The sequence below is a fragment of the Gallus gallus genome, chromosome 5 (assembly GCF_016699485.2).
Source record: "Gallus gallus isolate bGalGal1 chromosome 5, bGalGal1.mat.broiler.GRCg7b, whole genome shotgun sequence".
Taxonomy (NCBI): Eukaryota; Metazoa; Chordata; class Aves; order Galliformes; family Phasianidae; genus Gallus; species Gallus gallus.
This window is the reverse complement of record NC_052536.1, coordinates 59137562-59156703: the sequence shown is the minus strand read 5'-3', so window position 1 is coordinate 59156703 and position 19142 is coordinate 59137562. Positions and strand designations below refer to the sequence as shown.

At 47.2% G+C, this 19142-nt stretch overlaps 2 long non-coding RNA genes across 5 annotated transcripts; one reads left to right on the top strand and one right to left on the bottom strand.

The window, feature by feature from the left end:
• Window positions 1–755: 755 nt before the first annotated feature.
• Window positions 756–12666, bottom strand: LOC107051820. 3 transcript variants are annotated; one of them, XR_005860218.1, is made up of 4 exons: window positions 12213–12666; window positions 5999–6059; window positions 5257–5402; window positions 756–1040 (listed from the first exon to the last, which is right to left on the bottom strand). It is a non-coding gene; the product is annotated as an uncharacterized LOC107051820 (long non-coding RNA). The 3 variants fall into 3 exon arrangements; XR_005860217.1 differs by having other exon boundaries at window positions 5257–6059; XR_005860219.1 differs by lacking the exon at window positions 5257–5402.
• On the top strand, window positions 2716–18762 carry LOC112532538. 2 transcript variants are annotated; one of them, XR_005860215.1, is made up of 5 exons: window positions 2716–3652; window positions 4122–10331; window positions 10981–11123; window positions 13852–14086; window positions 15350–18762. It is a non-coding gene; the product is annotated as an uncharacterized LOC112532538 (long non-coding RNA). The 2 variants fall into 2 exon arrangements; XR_005860216.1 differs by lacking the exon at window positions 10981–11123.
• The last annotated feature ends 380 nt before the right edge of the window (window positions 18763–19142 follow it).

The window sequence follows — 19142 nt, the reverse complement described above, 5'->3', positions numbered from 1 at the left end:
GTGACAAAATTTGATGTCTCACTGGAAATGCACTTGTGAAGGCCCAGGAGAAGGTCCCAACCTGGCGGCCTCCTGCTGTTCTCTGCTTCTCAGGGCCTCTCTGCTGCTTCGATGATGGCAGGGGATGCAGGGTGATGGGGAAAGATAAAGGGTAATGGGAAAGGATGGAGGGTGGTGACGGGGAATGCAGGGTGGTGGCAGGGAGTGTGGAGTGTTGGGGTCTCAGGAGGGGAACTCAGAGCAGAAAACCAAAACTGGTCCTCACCACACAAACGTCACCTTGGCGTGAAGCCTGTCTATGCTTCTGCAGCCATGAAGTTGAGGTGCACCCTCATTTGGAGTTCTCCAGTCTGAAGCACTGAAAATAAAACACTTGCACGGCCACCATCCCACTGGAGAGCAGCAGCTGAGACAGCACCTTGGCCTTACCAATAAGAACCAAGTGAAGTATCCTGCAGTTACTGATGCCAGTGCTTACCATCCCCAGAAAGTGTATGGGCATTCAGCAGCAGAGTCTTGGTGAGAGCAGCACTGTCTGCCAGTCCCAGCATGTAGTGCAGCACTGTGCCATGTCTGATCACCCTGTAACAGTGAGAAACACCCAGAGCTGGATGCTGATGTCCATTGTTTGTAATGTGCCCAAGTGTTTACATGATGTAATTATTTGAAAATAACATTGATTTAAAAAAACACTGCCTTCTTGGAACACAACATTAAAAAAAGAAGAAGAAAAGGAGGTTTAACAAGTGCCTGTCTATGCTTCTGCAGCCATGAAGTTGAGGTGCACCCTCATTTGGAGTTCTCCAGTCTGAAGCACTGAAAATAAAACACTTGCACGGCCACCATCCCACTGGAGAGCAGCAGCTGAGACAGCACCTTGGCCTTACCAATAAGAACCAAGTGAAGTATCCTGCAGTTACTGATGCCAGTGCTTACCATCCCCAGAAAGTGTATGGGCATTCAGCAGCAGAGTCTTGGTGAGAGCAGCACTGTCTGCCAGTCCCAGCATGTAGTGCAGCACTGTGCCATGTCTGATCACCCTGTAACAGTGAGAAACACCCAGAGCTGGATGCTGATGTCCATTGTTTGTAATGTGCCCAAGTGTTTACATGATGTAATTATTTGAAAATAACATTGATTTAAAAAAACACTGCCTTCTTGGAACACAACATTAAAAAAAGAAGAAGAAAAGGAGGTTTAACAAGTGCATTAATCTGAGGTCACTTGGCAGGGAAGAGTCACTATTGATGTATTCAACAACAAAAAAAAACTCATTAGACCAAAATTCAGACTGAAAATAAAAGATGTTAGTTAATGCAAATGGCCTCAAGAATCCAAACCCTGTGTAGATATATCACGGACACGTGCAGTACTTTACAGAGATCAGACTTTAATGGAACCTCAGTCCTGGATGTGCCCCACCACAGCTCCTGGTCTGACTCAGTAATGAGAGGGGGGACTTCGTGGCAAGAGACAGCTGCATTCTTTTCTATTGAGCAACTAATTTAATAGGAAAAACAAACAAACAAAAACCCCTCCTGCCCCAGACAGGAAACCCTTACTATGGTGTCTGAAGCACAGTGATGGGATTACCTGTGTATGCAGCATCCCTGCACCTCCTGTGATCCCCCCTCGCTGCCCAGTCTGCCATTCCCCCCTGCCCAGCCTGGCTCCAGAAGCTGCTGTCCCCACAGCCCCCGTGCTGTCACCGCTGTGCCTCCCTGTCTGCTCTGGCTCTCTCAGTCACACTGAGCTTCTCCTGCAGCTGCAGTGAGGGTTTGGAGCAGACCCTCTCCTCGGCACCTGAGGGATCAGGAGACCCCAGGCCTGCGATTTTATTTTCCACCTTCTGGCAGGTGGCCTCAGACAGCAGAGGCTTCCCAGCACATATTAAATTCATGAAATCTGAGGAATTCTTTTCTCAGGTTGAAGCCACCTGGCAGCCCCAGCAATGTGCTCTGCAGCATTCTGCACGCAGTAACCATCGCCCGCACTGCCCAGGGAGCGAGCGCAGCGCTGGTGCTGCACCTCCCTTGTCTGCTCTCTTTGTTCTTTGAGTGCTTCCATTGTTTAAAAAAGCACTCCTGGTAATTTCTGTGCTGTGCTGCAGAGGAGGAGGGTGAGGTGGTTGGCCACTTGTGCTGCTTATTGACAGCATGATGGCTTTAAATGTTGGGGCAGAGTCACGAAAATTCTAGGTCTTGGTGCAAGCGAGAGTACAATGGAGGCTATAAGGATGGTTTAGAAAAAATCATCACAGAAAAGTGTGTGCAGGAAAAACATGATTTTGGAAGAGACAGAGAATGAAATGTTGAACTGCTCAAATGTCATGGCCAGATAGGGTTATTATGAAATAACCGAGCATTCCTGGACCCCTGCGGTTTGATTGTCTGCTCAGAGGCCTCTGCAAAGAGCAGAGGTTTATGGATCCTTTGAGTGCTGACCAGGAGCTCTGTGCTCAGGGCTCCACAATGTCTGCCGATGAAAGGAGGTCCCTTTTGACTTGGTGAACACACCCGGAGAGCTGCATCCATATGTAGGCAGCCGTGAGGGGCTGGATGGAGACACCGAAGTTCCTGTCCCATATGCAGGTAAAGGAGCCAAGCGCTTACACTTACACTCCTAAAATATGAAGGTGACGACATGGTTCATCTTGCTTAGATTTTGACTAGCTTTTAGATTCTTCTTGTTTAGATTCTTCTTTCTTTTTGCTATCTTTACCTTCCCTCCTCCTCCCTGGCAGGGCAGCACTGTGGTTAGCAGACCCCCCTCATGCCTTGCTGCTCCCTGGTGCTCTTGCCCTGCAGCACTGTGACAACTGCATCCCCTCGCTGCCCTGCATGGGAGCTTATTGCAAACTGCTGGCATCACAGACCCCAAGGAAAACCCAGCAGCTCTGGCACTTAACCGTTAGGCATTTCCTTGCTGCACACTGTTGTCTGGTACCCTACTGCCCACCGGTGTTGGTGGCTGAGCACCCATCCCCAGCGCGGAAAAGTTTAATAGAAATAATTCCGGTGGTGGCTTCTCATGATACTGGGAGGACACTGTTGGAACGTTGAATTCAGAAGGCAAAACATCAAATCAAACCTTCCACGAGCACAGAGCAGAGGGGAATGGTGCACGGAGGTAAATGCTTGGCACAGCTCAGCTCGCAGTTAATGAGCTCAGCCGTGTTTGTAATTTCAGTTCAGTGGATCTCTGAATTTCACTTTCCAGGTCATTGCATCTAGTCCAGAGAATCAATATGAATTATCAGTAATTTGTCAGAGGCTGATAAATGGCATTATGATGTGGAACTGCCGCTAAGCCTTGCATTGTCCTTGCTTGTTGGGTCAGCGGTGTTTTTTTAATCTTTTGATGTCACAGTGATATGCTGTTCTACAGTAACTGATCTGCTGGCTTCTTAGGAGGCTGAGTAAACACTGGCATGGCTGCACAATATGTTTGTTGTAGGGAGATGTCAGAGCAGGGGTAGCATTCCTTATGTTGTGAAACAATGGCCGCACACAAGCCAGGAGCACTTGTCCTCCCTCGTGGCCATTTCCGCTCTGTTCACAGACTTCCCAAAGGACAGACCCTGTACCCACACACCCTGAGGATGTGTGCCTGCAGATGCTGCTGGACTCATGAGTGCAAACACTATGATCAGGTAACCCCAGCCCTGCCCCATGCTGCACTCCTTGCTTTCTGTGGGGTGCACTGGGCTCAGCAGTCCCTGTGTGAACCAGGGCAGGACACTGAGGGGGACCTCCTGCTCTGGGGCTGCTGGGCTCTGTCAGGTGCTGGGCTTGTGGCAGCTGCTGCATCCCTGTGCAAACCACACGCACCGTGCTGCGGCGGTGTTCCAAGTTCAATAACTGCTTCAAGGGTCTGCAAATATTAAAGAACTCTGAGGTTATTTAACCTGGAACAGTGCAGTTCAGCTACATAAGACTGCTTATTAAAAATGAATGAATTAATCTGATAAGAATCACAGTCTTTGCTCTGTGATGCAGTAGAAATAGATTACTGTTTCCTGCCCTGCTCTGTTCTCAAGCACAATTCCCATGTTTCTGTGAGCTGAAATACACTTGTTTTACTTCTTCACTCAAATTCACTGACCATTGTTCTGCCTTCAGAGAGTGCAACAAAGAACAAGGGCGAACAATACGCTGTAAGTCAGAAGTTAAGTGAGCGCTGCACGGCAGTCTCCAGCATGAGATCCCAGTTCGGTGCTTTGGAGTCTGTTGGATACTTCAGCTTGGGCCTCCAGACTCAGAAGTCACACACAGAGTAGAATGAGGTACAAGTTAATTAACACCTGTTAACGTGGCTCATTCAGCTCTAGCACACCGTTAGCAGCACTGTAGAGTCTCAGATCAACTTGAGAAGAACTGAGGATGTACAGCCAGTCCTATCTTATTTTGCTTAAATAATAAAGATACACATTCACAAAGCAAGCAGACAAAAGCAATTTAATAGCCCTGTCCTAGGCCAGTCTACAAGAGCAAAATGATGATATGATGTAAACTATAACAAGTTCCAGAAACTTTTCCACCTGGAGATTTATGACTCAATTATCAATTTCCCATCTTGATTGGAACAGCTTGCAAGACTATAATTAATATTTTCTAGCTGCTTAGGTCAGACAGAGGTGCAGAAGGTTCAACATTTCTGTACTGAAGTCACTGAGGTGCTGTGCAGAGCAGCTGGGAGCAGCCCCAGCCTGCAGCACCCCCGCCAGCACTGCACCATGCTGGCTGCAGAGCCGCTCCTGCTGCAGGGAAAGCTTTGCTCTCTTTGCACTGAGACCCGAGCCCAACTTCTTCCCCTGCTGAAGCGAAGGTAAAAGCAAATCCCACCAGTGAGGTCCTGCAGCTGAGGCTGCCCTGCAGAGCCACACAGTTGCTGTCCCTGCACTGGGCACCTGATGTGCAGCACAGAGGCTGTGTCTGTCCCCTGCCAGCAGTGCCCACGTTATGCTTCAGGATGCCACTGTGTGAGTTCTGGGTCTGCATTTATACAACAACCTCCTGGATTCTGAACTATAAATGCAATTTTTCAAATTAAAGGAAGACTGTAAACTTCAACACCTGTTAAATATGATCTGGCTGTGTATCATAAGGCAGTGAGAGCCTTTCCCCTCAGGGCCCCTGACGTGACAGGGATGTAGTGCTGTCCCAGCATCCCATGGGGAGGACCCACAGAGCTGCTTTGGCACCACAGCACTTGATGCCCCCAGCCTGCTCCCCACTAGTTTTTTAGCAGCATTACCTGGGGCTGCAGGATCAGGATAAAGATGCCCATAGGCCTGCAGTCACCTGGGAAGCTGTCTCACTGCATCCCTGCTGAGGGATGAGAAACTTCTTCTCCCTCTTGTTATGCTGAGACAAATGGCACCTTGGCAGGCAAGCCTGTGGCTGTCAGATGAGAAGAGAAGCAAGGCTATTTTAAAAGCCAGTAATTACATCTGATAAAAGGGAGCTGCACAAGGGAAATAGGCTCCTACTTTGCGGTGGGCTTCAGCTTCTCCTCCTTCAGGACTGACAGAGGGGAGAGAGGATACAGAGGAAAAATCACTGATCCCCATGTGTGCTCATCAGACCTGATATCCTGTGCTAGAGAATTTCACCTTCTGCCTAAATTCTGTGGTGCAGAATCAGGCTGTGCTGCAGAGGATGCTGGGCCATGGCTGGGCTGGGGAGGGTGTGGGGCTGTGAGCACCAAGGGACTCTGCCCAGAATGGGACTGTGCCCACCATGGGGCTGAGCCCACCACAAGGCTGGAGACCTTCCACGCCTCATGCTCTGCAGGACCCACAGAAGGTCCTGCTATCTCATCCAAAGCCACGGGGCTGAGTGCTCAGAAAGGAGAATCAGGCATGCTCCAAACCAGGCAGGTTCTGCCCTGCACTCTGTCTCCAGCTCAGAAGCTGACATGTGGACAGGTTCATTCTGAGGTCACTAAAACATCCCTGAAAGTCGTGTTTAGAAAGCTACCTCAGACAACACCTTACCTTTACTGCTTTTCTTGCTGTAGGCAAGGAAAAATTCCCGCAGAGTTCTGGCCAACACTTCCTGGAAATTGCAAGAAACAACAATGATATTTTTATTGTACGTATTCAGTTTGCTCATTTCCAAGGGAGATGCTATGCCTGAGTCTTTTGCCTGGAGACTCTCTTCCAGTACACTGAGGGTGTCTGTTCCCATTAGAAATGCTGCAACAAATAGGAATCACATGCAGCACTTCATCAGAATCTTCAGGCTCACAGAGAAAACCCCCTTTGTTTATTCTGCTGTGCTCTTTATTTATTTTGGTGCGATGTGGTGTATGAAGAGGAAAGCGATCCTAAAGGAATTACAACTCGTGGAGATGAGATAAATAAGACAACTATAAAAGCTGTACTAAAAAGCAGTTTTGCATGCGAGTTCTAACAAATTGTGTAGTGGTTTGTAATTCCAATATGTGAAAGAGAAGCTATTTCTGAAACTAAGATTTTGGTAATAAGTATGCACTTGAATTTTAGTTAAGATAATAATATGCCCTCAGGGTACATCTTCTTGAAACCACTTTGCATGCGTGCCATATTCCTTTAGAAATAAAAGGAGCTGCTATTATTTGACAGTAACTGCATATGCAGAGATAATTAAGAAGAGGATGCACCCCGTGTGTGATGTCCTGCAGGGATGTGCAGTGTGGTGTACTGAGCACAGCGGTGCTGTGGGTGAGTGGGACAATGGCCCCCGAGCTGTGGGGCTGAGCAGAGGGCCACAGGCACAGAGGGGAGGGATGGATCCTTGGGGAAACTAGGCAGGCCATTGGTTTGGCAGCTGTGCTGTGAAGGTTTTGCCCAAATAAAAGATTGTTGTGCTCTGCTTAGCAAATGTTTTTGTTATTCCAGTAACTGTTTTGGGGGAAATTGAGAAAAAATGCAACTTAGAAGAGTTAAACGGCAACTGGAGAGACTGTGGTTATTAGCTCAGAAAGGGAAGAGTCTCAGGTGACCTTTCTTGTGCGAAAAACTATCGACTGCATATTATACATATTGGAATAACACGCATATTTGGGTTTAATAGGAGGACTGATGCCAGGACATTGGCCACCAAGCAGTGGGTGGGAGCCGGGGGAGGCCAGAGCATCCCTGAGCTGCTGCCTGATGTGGAGCATCCCTGGTCCCTCTGAGCTGCCCACCCACAGCACAGTGTCCCTCAGCCCCACTGCTGGCCTTGGCCGGTCTGCCACTGCCCAACTGCCCCCCATCCCTTCGATGGCTGCCAGCTGCCCTTGGGTCCCTTCTGCTGGCAGTTCACTCCAAAGCAGCCTCACACAGCATCACTTCTTTTACACAGCCGTACCTCAGGGACGCGCTGTGTCTGACCTCGGGGCTTTTCAGACCTTTTGGTTCAGGTTCTCCTGGCATCTGTCGGTAGATTAACAGAGCATAAAGTGGACCAAGGGGAGCCGGGGCTGCCAGGAGTGACCTCTATCCCAGCCAGATCAGTACTGCTGCTTGGAGGAAGCCTGGGCACAGCAGTGCTGGAGTCCACGCTGGGTCCCAGTCTGTGGCTCCCTGAGCACACAGTGCTGGCACCGCCAGGCACAGGACGGCAGCCCTGCAGAAATGCTGTCAGCCTCCGGCTCATCTCTGTGGCCTTTCTCCTCAAGTTCTTTGTGGCTGGACATGAGAGCATCTGCTGCAGCGGGGAGAAATCAATATCATTACTATGCCATCGGGCTACATCTAACTACAATATCCTGGACAAGCAGGAGGCACATCATTCACAGATAATGCTGCATTGCAGGTGAAAGGAAAATGTCGTGGCTGGAGGGGAGTGTGTGGGGAGAACGGTAATAAAAAGAAACAATCCAGATCACCTTTTCCCATGAAAGCAATTACAGAAGGCATTGGGCTTTGACATGGCTCTGTAATTAACAGGAAGGCAAATGGTTAAAGATTAGTGGCTATTAACGAGATGCTCTGTAAGCAGCTTACTGGCCCCCTGCTCTGGGAGGTCTGTGGGCAAGCTAAGCAGCTTGTGCTTTTGCATAGGTGACCTCTCCTTCTCATTCTGAATTTAATTATGCATGGACCAGTGCCTGGGTGGACGCGGGCTGGTGCCCAGGGAGCTGCACCTGGGAGGGGGAGCGGCAGTGCGAGGAGCTGAGGTCATGGTCACACCTGTCCTGCGGGGTGGTGGGAAAGGCAGGTGCAGGTTTGTCTCCCAGTTAACTTATTTTGGGGTACTGAGACCAAAGGAAATCTTTCCTCTACTTCCTCTACTTTTATCCAAGTAGAATGGTGACATTCCCCTCTGCCAAAACCCAGAATGGAAATCCTGCAAGCAAATAAAGTGCAGCTGAGAGGTATCCACAAGCTGCAGGTTGCTTCGGTTTGGGGTTTGTGTCAGCTCAGCCTACCCAAGGGCACACGACGAGCCAGCAGCAGGGCTGTGCCTGGGGCTGTCCCCAGGGCTGTGTGCAGCTCTCCTGCAGGCATGGACTGTGGCATCTCACGGGGCAGTGCTTTGCTTCTCCTTGGCCAAGCACAAGGCTCCTGCCAGGTGGGAATAATTATGATGACCTGCCTCAGGCTTGGAGAATATTTGCCCATTCAACAGTTTACACTGAATATAAATAGCAGATTCCTCCCTGTGCATGCACAGTCAAGGCAAAGTAGCTTTCTGTGCCCCTGATGAACACGCAAGTACTCATTAACCCCTTGCATGCTGCAGGGGTTACGTCCTGGCTAGACTGTGGGCAGAGAGTGGCTTTTGCTGCCACCAGCCATCCCCTACATGCAGGACATGGCACCAAAATCCAGTCAGTGACAATGTGGAGTCCTCTGAGAATGTCCCCACTTCCCAATCTGCACCTCTGCAGTGTGTCCACCTCCCCAGTACATGGGATAGGAAATGTCTGCGAGAAAACCTAACTTGAAGCACATCAGAAGTACAGGAAGGCTGTGACCACCTGTCAAAGAACTTTGCCACAATTTCTGCCATGGAGAAAATAGACACCAGTGCTTCTGTGCACATCTGGGACTTTTCATGGGTAGAGAAGTGCTCCTGTGTGCAGAGTGTGAGTTCCAGAAGCAGCAGGAGCATCTCTGCTCAGCATCCATTGCGCACAGCCCTCTGAGCACTTGATGCCTCTCTGGGCATTTTTCTGAATCTGTATTACACTTTGATTCTGATTATCAAAGAGAAAAATCCATGGTAAGCTTAAATAAACAAATTGTCTGCTCCTACTTCATGTATTCATTGCTATGCACACTGAGAGCACTTCAGGGATGGGAGACTTTTCTCACAGCTTGTTTGTGCAAAACTGCTATCTGGAATACCTAACTGCATGGATAAGTGTCAAATATTAAAAACATACATGTTTGTGTTAAAATATGAACTAAATGCAAACATATTTAGCAATAAAATTATAAGTGGCCACTGAAGACTGTGAGGGATGTTGTGATGTTCCATCCAGATTTCCAGCACTGAACTTCTGCTCCCAGTAGCAGAAGCCCACCTGCCTTCCAGGCCAACAGGGGGGGAACTCCTTGGCCATCAGGTTGCCATCTCTTTGAGGGGTGTGTGCAGAAGGAAAAACAGTGGGCAGGAGTGGGGACAGGAGAGCAGACTGTGTGCTCCAAGCTGAGATGCCAGACTGAGGGCACTGGGACTGTGTTTGAGGTGCCTGCTACAGGCAAGGCGAGCCACATCTCTAGTGCCACGAGACTGAGTGTGGTACTGGCAGGGCTCTGACTGCAATATACACCATGCCAGGAAATGGCCTTACAGACATTACCAGTAATTAGTAAGGTTATTTCTATGCCCGTGCCCCAGTTTGTGGTGGTGGTAGAAGCAGTGGTCACCTGGGGAGGAAGACGGGCAGGACAGCTCTGTGCACCAACCAGGACCTGCAGGCACTTGAGGGGCTGAGGGGGTGGGGAGGGGGGGGTGGCTCAGCCCAACCCCTGCATCCCTCTGGGCTCTCAGAGATGAGCATGACCAAAAAGAGTGATCTGCAGTCCCAAGTCAACTCCTGAGCCTCCAGGCAGTGCTTCTTTGTCATCTGTACTGCAGATGGGGGATGCTGTTGCTGTGAGTGTTTGCAAACTGTCATTTAATTTAGCCTCCTGCCTTCCCAGAGGTGATAGTTTCATTGGAGGTGTGAGGATTTATGCTCTTCCTGCTTTTAACTCACATTACTCATCCTCACTCCTAATTCCAGACCCTGTGTCCTGAGCAGAGAAATGGAAAACCAACTCAGCTGCAACGTCCCCGCCATCCCACTTTTGCCTTTTGAGTTTCAAAACCAAAAACAATGATTTTAAGTTAAGGTGGATCTCAAGTCAGGTGAGCTTTGTGATAATTTCACCTGTTTATCTCAGTTGATCAGAGGCCGTCAGTACATAAAACAAGAAGAAGGGAACTAAGATAAAAAGTTGGATTTTTCCATGATGCCACCTCAGAGGTTACAGCAGAGCTCTGTGGTGTCCGTACATCCAGGACAGATTTAATGGAGCTCTTACTCCTATAAACCACAGATTACTAATAAGAATCAAAATATTTTGCAGTGTTTTAATGTAGCCAACAAATGTTTTATTATGACAGAACTGATGCAAAACTTTCATTAGATTTTGTTTTGTTACTTTTTTTTTTCTATAGAAAATAATTCCTTTGCTGCAGTCAGGATAAGAAGGGAGAAACAAAACTCAGTGCAAAGCTGAGTAAATACTGCTGTCACTTTTGAGCTATAAATATTACTCACGTGTAAACATGAGTTTTTCTACCTAATTTTCAAATTGCAAGGACAAAGAAAGAGTCTTAATGTGTCCTGAATTGCTTCCTTTTAATTATTGATTCAGCTCTAGTATTCATGTGTTACTTGTCATCAGATTTGAATGAACAAAACTGGAGAAGGCACAGATCTTTCTTAATAAAGCAAAGTAGTAGTAACTGAATGCAGTTATTAATAACTCAGTGGTAATATTCTCACTTTCAGGCCCCATCCTGCCTCTGTGGTGTGTTGGAGAAGACATGCACATAACCTTGTATTGCAGGAGCTACCTATGGATTTTCATAGCAACACACTGCACTGTCTGGAGTGAGTCCCTGCATTGCTGCAGGGCAGCACAGTGCAGTTAGGTATGTGCACCCTGCTGTCCTGTGCCACCCACCCCACTGTGGGTGCTGTGCTTTGCTGCTGCAGCAGTGCTGTGCTGGGTGTTCTGCTATGGGTGCTGTTTTGCTGCAGCAGCAGTGCTGTGTTGGGCATTCCTGAGGCTTTCTCCTGCCCCAGGGCCATGGCACGCAGCTGGCTGAAGGCTGCCCATTGCCCCCAGGGATCAGTGCACAGGTCATGCAGCTATCCTTGCTGCCAAGCCCACTGGGTGCTGCTCAGAGTGCCCCACCACATCTCCATGTAGTGTGGCAGCAACCTAACAGCCTGCATCTCCCCTAGCATCTCACCTGCCCTTTTCCAGCCACTTTGCCCAGTACCACCCTAGTCATTAAGACACATCTTGGCCGAGGGGTTTTAAATTTCAGCCCTGTCAGACGTAGCTTAAAAGCTCCTTATGGAAGAGATAATATTTTTTTTATCCTCACATAAAATATTATCCTATTCTATTTCTTCCAAACAGAGAACAGAAACTTGTATGAAACATTTTCCCACGTTGCTCAAGTAGTAATGCTATCCCAGCCACCCTATCCCCTATTTAGAAGTTGTCTTCCTTACTTGAATGCTTTTAAAAGTTCCCCACTGCAGCATGGCTGTGCAGAGCCCTGATGCAGTGCTGCCTTCAGTAATTGCACCACCAAATTAACCAGGCTTTCCAGGATATTGTTTACAGAATAAAAAGCCACTGTTTGCTCCTTAAGGATCTGCCTAGGGATCAGCTGAATGCCCCTTGTCACTGGGGTTAGGCTGCCCCAAGCCCCCAGCTATCTCACAATCTGGATGGTGTATTCCAGCATCTGCTGGAAAATGCCTTAATATGAAAAGTTTTCTGTAATTACACAAAGTCTGCAATTGCCCATGATAGGGCACAACACTCACAGATCATTTTAATACCTATTGTATCATACCAACCTGTTCTCTGATAGCCGTTAATAATGGTCTCTATTCCTGTTGTCCTACAAAATTGCAATGTCACATCAGGCAGCCGAGCAAGGCTTACAACAAATTGATTTGAAATTAAAAATGAGGACAGCCATTCACTTTTCATTACTCACCCTAGTTTTCAGCAAGTAAAGGTAAATCACTGTCTCAGTTTCTGAGCAGATCAAGAAGCTTTCAGAGGAAGCTCTCTGAAGGAAGATGGGCAGAGCTTGGTGCTGCCCCTTTCAGCGCAGCCCGATGACTCAGGCTATGTTTGTGGCAGTGCTTAAACATACAGTGCAGCATCCTTATCTGCTGGTACCTCTGTCCTGGAGAACCACGTTTTATTCTTCTGGGCGGTGTGAAGCACTTTGAGCTGTGTAACCATAAACACCAACATTTGCCACAGATATTCCATGTCCTTTGTGCTCTATACTTGTTTGCCACACTTCTACTGCTGGTTTAAGCAGAAACGTTCACCTATTTGCAAATATTTTGCATATATGGTCCTACTGCCTCGGTGTTTACATCTGTTGCATGCATTTCCCCAAATGGCACGCCTTCATTTTGCTCCTCTCCCAGCATGACACAGCGTGCTGGGGTGTGTGAATAAGTCCTCACAACCCAGCCTGTGTTATGAACTCTTGGAGCTCAGCACAGGGTGTGCGCACTGTGTGCAAGAGGGCTCTTCCTTTAACTGGAGAGCAATAAAAAAAAATAAGGGACTTATAAATAGCTAAACTGAGAGCTTAGCAGAATATTTTGGCTTTCTATATAAGAACATCAAGTGAGCATCACTCTGGACTTTTCTGCATTTGTATACAAAGGGTAATTACTGTGTGTGTGTTTTAACCATAGAATCACAGAATCACAGAACGGCCTGGGTTGAAAAGGACCACAGTGCTCATCCAGTTTCAACCCCCTGCTCTGTGCAGGGTTGCCAACCACCAGACCAGGCTGTCCAGAGCCACATCCAGCCTGGCTCAGGATATACATTCAGGATAACTATAATATAACTATATTCAGGATAAGTGAATATAGCATGATTGATGTTATAAATCCTTTATTTTAGTCCTGTTTTGGTTCACTGTCCCAGATCCACCTGCTTGGTGGGAGCAGTTTGGTTCCCGGCTGCAGGGGTGGCTGCCATGCACAGCTCCCAGGTAAAGTCAGAGCGCTGCTGGATCAAAGCAAACGTCTTTCTGTTTGCAGAAAGGATTTTGTAAGGAGAGCTGAATTATGTAATAATCCCACCACAGTCATATATATATACATAAATCAAATGTTGGTCCATCTGACCAGTTGCTCTGTAACTCGCACTATCTTCCACGTTGAAGATTTGGAACTGATGATCATTTACGCGTGATTTTTTCCATATTCTCTTAATACACATCTCCAAAACAAAGGAAATAAATAATTAGAGAAATACTGCTGCAACTTTGGAGGCTTTAAGATCAGCCCCAGCAAAGTTCCAATTATAGCCAGCAGGTTTTTTGCTGGAATAAGGGCACGGTGAGAACTGCAGGGATTGTCCTGCTGGAATTTTAATAGGTCTTCATTTCTTGTTTTTCTACTTGTCTGCTTCTTTCTTTTTTTATTTTTTTGAAAGAGACTGTAGTGTACAAACATTGGTTTGTAAATAAGAGAATAAAAGAGACGTCAATACTTGCAATCTCTGAGGACCGAGCTTCTGTAATGTTAATTACACTTAAAGTCACAGACCTTTCACTGTATGTTTTTTGCTCCCTAATATTTTATGGGGAAAAAATGCAGACAGCACCTGGAGTCCTCTTGACAAATTCGATTGATTGCAGCAGAAATGAGAAGGAAAGCTGTAAACAAGCTGCCATTGATTGCTGGAGTGGCATTGGCTTCACAGGGAACTTGAAGTAACATCAGGTTTGGGAACTGCAGCCACACGAAATAACAAAGAACAACGGATGTCTGCATTTCTGAAGGGTTTGGATTGAACTTTTACAAGCATTGGATTGTGCATCAGCCGTTGCAGGTGGGAGGGATTTTTAACTCTCTCACTCATTTATTTATTTATTTATTGGCTTGTTTTTAATCAGATGCTTTAAATTCTAAGTAAAATTAAAACAGGACTTAGCAAACAAAGCAGTGAAATGGACATTATCTGACAGAGGGTCTCCTGTGTCCAGAAATGTGTGCCATTCTGCTGACGGTAGCAATTAAGGAAGCGCAGTATCTTTCCTTGGTAGCCATGCTGCTCAGTGCTCAGAGCATCCAAATGGACACCATTATTTCCAATGATCACCCTTATCAAGAAGCTTAAAACCTCTTGTGTGATTCTGTCGCCAAATAAATCTCCATCTCTCAGATCCTACCATTTGTCCCAAGGTACTGCACACATGCAATCGAGTACCTGATGTGGTTTGAACTGATGTATAACCAAAGGGAAACCTGAGTAACAAACATCAGCAGCAATGGGTGGCAGTCTGGCAGAGGAGGTAACAAAGCTCTGTGCCCACTGGGCTGGAGAAGGGCTGGGGCCTGCTGTGAAACCCTTACTTGGTCCGTACAATTCAGAAGGTTGGGTGGGGGGATTCTCATTGTAAAGAACTCATTGCAAAGAACGCAGTGAGGTACATCCTCGTCTACTTTGGATGTGATGATCCTTATGAGTCCCTTCCAACTCGGGATATTCAGCTCCCAACCTCACAGCAGAATGGTGCTGTGCCCGCACAACTCTGCACTGCCAGCAGCCCTGGGCTCAGCTCTCACTGCAGGCAGTGGGGAGGAGGAAGCCTGGGTTAAGATCTGTGATTTGGCTGTGACAGCAGCACGGATGGGTATTGTGTGCATTTCCATTATGTCATTTTCAGAAGTAATGACATTAAAATACGATACTCATTATACATTCCAAAATAAAATGTGTATTATATTGCTTTGTGTTTACCACAGAATTCTGCTTATTCTCTGTAATCTTTTCAATGAAAATGAAGCTACAGAGAAACCAGTGTGTTTCTTTACTGCAGTGAAAAATACCCCTTATCTTTATATTGAGCTGTCATGGAGAATGACACCCCACATCCCAATATTTTTATCTCACGTCCTAGACTGAAATGTATCAGTGTGGGATAATAATGATATTTTTTTTCACAAGATACACTTTGAAATAAATGTATAATCAGCCTTCACTATATTATCACTTTGCTAGTCCTATTGTGAATGTCCAGAGCAAAATGAAAGCAAGAGTTACGAACCATCATTTTAACCCATAATCTTTTTCTTTCCTTTTATTCATTAGAAGCACCATTCCTCATTTTCTGTGGAGAAAGAAACAGCAGCATTTCATGTTCACCTGGATGTCACACCTGGAGCTGGGATGCCCCAGTGCTACCATCTCACAGTGCTCTGCCAATGGGACTGCGGGCAGTGCATGCTGCCAGCAGCTGCTCACATTGCACGGAAGGAACCTTTGCACCTCATGGGAGCACGGACAGGAGTGTGTCCCACTGTGTCCCTGCCTCCTGCCCAGCTGGGTCAGTGGTGCTTTGAAGCTGGTCCGTGTATTGGTGGTAGCTGGGCTGCTCTCCTTGTGCTGCTGAAGACTGATCCAGGCTCATGTCCCTGCTCATTGCAGGGGAGCTGGACTGGATGGCTTTTAAAGGTTCTTTCCAACTCCAAGGATTCCATGATTCTCTGATTGAGTACTTGATACAACACTGCTTCCCTGGGGTAAAGTTAAACTCATTTGTTCCAACTTTCTCATTAGCTTACAAAAGCACTTTTCTCTCATTCATTCACACCTAAATATTGCACTGCTGTCTTTACAGCTGCAGGAATGCCCATTGCCTCTCTGACCATTGTCCCTGCTGACAGTGCCTGTGCCCCATCTCCCCAGACACGGTCACGCTCTACCCCCTGGTGAAACAGAAGGGCACCCACCTCTGTGTGTGTGAGGGAGAGGGCTGTGACAAATTTCATTTGGATGTGATTCAATGAATAAAGTACGAGGCGATGTGCCCAGAGTGACTCATCTGTGTGCATAGCTGCTGGCTCCATGGGTCTGATGGCCGAGGGCTTTCTTGGTGAGATGAAGTGTGAATGCCTCCTTAGGCACGAGGCAGTAACTGCCATGCCCAGGGTGAGGAAGCCCACTTCTGCACAGCTGCTCATGGGCCACAGCTGGACAGCTGTGTTGTTAAAGACACAGGAAGTCTTTTTCACTGTTCCTTTAGGCATGGGAACAGGCCACAAGCTGTCCCAGTTTCCCATTGAAGGAAGAGCTGAGGTTTGGTGTGTGCCCAGTGGTGCCCGGTGGGAGCAGAGCTACACCATTGGGCTGAGCCGCTTTGGGGAATGGTGTTTATTTTTCATTTGGAGGGATTTTTCCATGTCTTCTACCCCATGATTAAAAGCACAGCCAGTTGCACATCTGGTTTGCAAGGTCAGATGCAGAACCATCAAAATATTACAAGAAAGACTATTGCAAGGTTTTAAATTTTCCCCTGCCAAAGCTGATATTGGAAGGAATACTTCATGAAAGCCCCCTCGTGTGACATTTCTAGCTAGAATCAGAGATCAAAGACCTATTCCATTTTCAGACTCAGGTCTTGCATTAAAATGTTAACCTTTTTTTTAATGTTTCACCATTGTATTTGAAATCTGGTATAGGAGTTCAGCCGGCACAGAACATTTCTTAGTAAGATATTGTAGGAAATGATTGATTTTTTTCTGCAGAGAAGTTCAGCTTGTATTAGTGAGCTGCTGGGTCATTTGGCAAAGAAAGTTCTGGGAAAATGACAGGTCAGAAGAACTGATGAAGCCTGGAAAGGCACGAAGCGCAGCAGCTCCTGTTCACGGGCAACTGGAAGTGAGAAGAATTTCTTGTATGCCTCACTGTTATTAAAATATCAAGTATCCTTAGCTGCCAATTACATAACCTCTGTGCTACAAGAGCAAATTATTTTAATTATAGGATTGTTGCATGCTAAGAGATCATTTCTTTGGAAAATAAAATCAGCTGAAATTCAGGCATTACAGAGAACAAGTCAATTACTTTGAGCTAGAGACTGTAGTGAGGGAGGTGGGAGGCTTGGAGAAGTTTCCCCAGGTCTGGCAAGAAGCAGCATATTCAAGTTAAATACAGGTTAGGCTGCATCACTGCTAGCTTCATATGATTATATTGTGTTATTGAGAGAAACGGGTTGGTAGAGGTTGTAGAACAGAAGAGGTGAGCACGGAAAGGAACGGAGCATTTCTCCCACTGGAACAGGAGCAGGAGAGCCGTGTGCCCTGGAATGGGCGCCGGGGGCACGGTACTTCACCCAGGGCCAGCGGCTGCATTGGGCACAGCTGGGGTCTTTGTGCCATGCATGGGGACTGGAGCTGCTTCCTCAGCCTGCTGCCAACCTGCAGCCTCACTGCAGCTTCCAGCAGTGGCACCAGGGAAGCAGCCTTGGGGGAGCTCTCATGGGACCGCTCTGGCACCAGGGCAGATGGCAAAGGCCAGCACTGCCACCATGGGGACACATCCAGTGCCAGCACCACTGCTCAGCACTGGGGAACTGCAGGAGGTGTTGAGTCCTATGGAATCCACGCTGGGAGTTCTACAGGTTTCTTAGTATGCCCTTTCACAAGATAAGACGTCCTTGGCAGAAAATGACGTCTTTTCTAATCTGCCTTCTTTTCTACGCAGAAGAAACAATAACTGTATGGAAACGTTCCCCCAATCTGCTGAATGAAGCTGAAAGAGTTTTGCAGATCCACTGAAATCTTCCTTTCTCCTTTTAGGAGATAAAGTGCAGTTTTAAGTAGAGGAGAGCAGTAAGGTAACATCTGCTGGACAAGCACTTGTATTTCAAAAGACGCGCAAGACACTAAGGTCTCCAATGAGCCTTTGTCTTGCTTTTATTGAGTGCCTTGTCATTCTGGAAAACACTTTAGAGCTTGTTACAGCTGAGGATGGCTGCAAAATCTGGTACCATAACGACCCGCAGTGACATACCCGTTTCTATGTGTCTGTTCAGATCACAGACCAGGGATGCGCAAAACAGATGTACTGAGGTGTCAAGGAACTGTTACTAATTTGCAATTACATTTGACTTCCTTAGACAGCTCTCTTCAGAGAAAGTTTCATGTGGAGCTTTGTATTTAATGAGTTATCTTTCTAGGTTTCTAATTTTCAAATATTGACCAACCATTGTTACACCAATATATTCTACTTACAAACGAAAAAGTTCTGTGACTCATCAGCAGGAGATGGATGGTGGGAACTGTGCTGCAGCCCCTCTCTTGGGCAACTCCATCACTATGCGACTCCAGCAAAACTGGGGCTTTGTCTGCACAGTGCTGTGGCTGCAAAGGGCACAGGGCAGCCCCATGCTTCCCCATGGCTCCTAGGCAGCTCCACACTGTCACTGTGGGCTGAGGTCCTTCCTGCTGCATCAGTGCAAGGCTGTTGGGGAGCACCAGCTGTGCTCTTCTGGGAATGCTGCCGGCTGCTGGCTGTCTTCTGCAGTCTGGACAAGTGCTTGAGATCTCCACAGACAATTTGAAATTGAGGCACTGCAAAGCATGGCAAAGCTCCAGAAAGAGCCACTGACATGGCTGCTCCCAGGGACATGTTCATGGAGTGTGTGTGGAATTTGGGTCTGAATGTGTGTATGCTTGTATATAAACGTGCATGCATGTATACCTGCGTACACATGTGCATATATATGCAATTTTAAAATAGAATCATAGAATCACAGAATCATGTAATGGCCTGGGTTGAAAAGGACCACAGTGCTCATCCAGTTCCAACCCCCTGCTATGTGCAGGGTCACCAACCAGCAGCCCAGGCTGCCCAGAGCCACATCCAGCCTGGCCTTGAATGCCTGCAGGGATGGGGCATCCACACCTCCTTGGGCAACCTGTTCAGTGCGTCACCACCCTCTGGGTGAAAAACTTCTTCCTAATATCCAACCTAAACCTCCCCTGTCTCAGTTTAAAACCATTCCCCCTTTTCCTATCACTATCTACCCTCACAAGCAGCCACTCCCCCTCCTGTTTATACGCTCTCTTCAAATATTGGAAGGCCACAATGATAGTTCAAA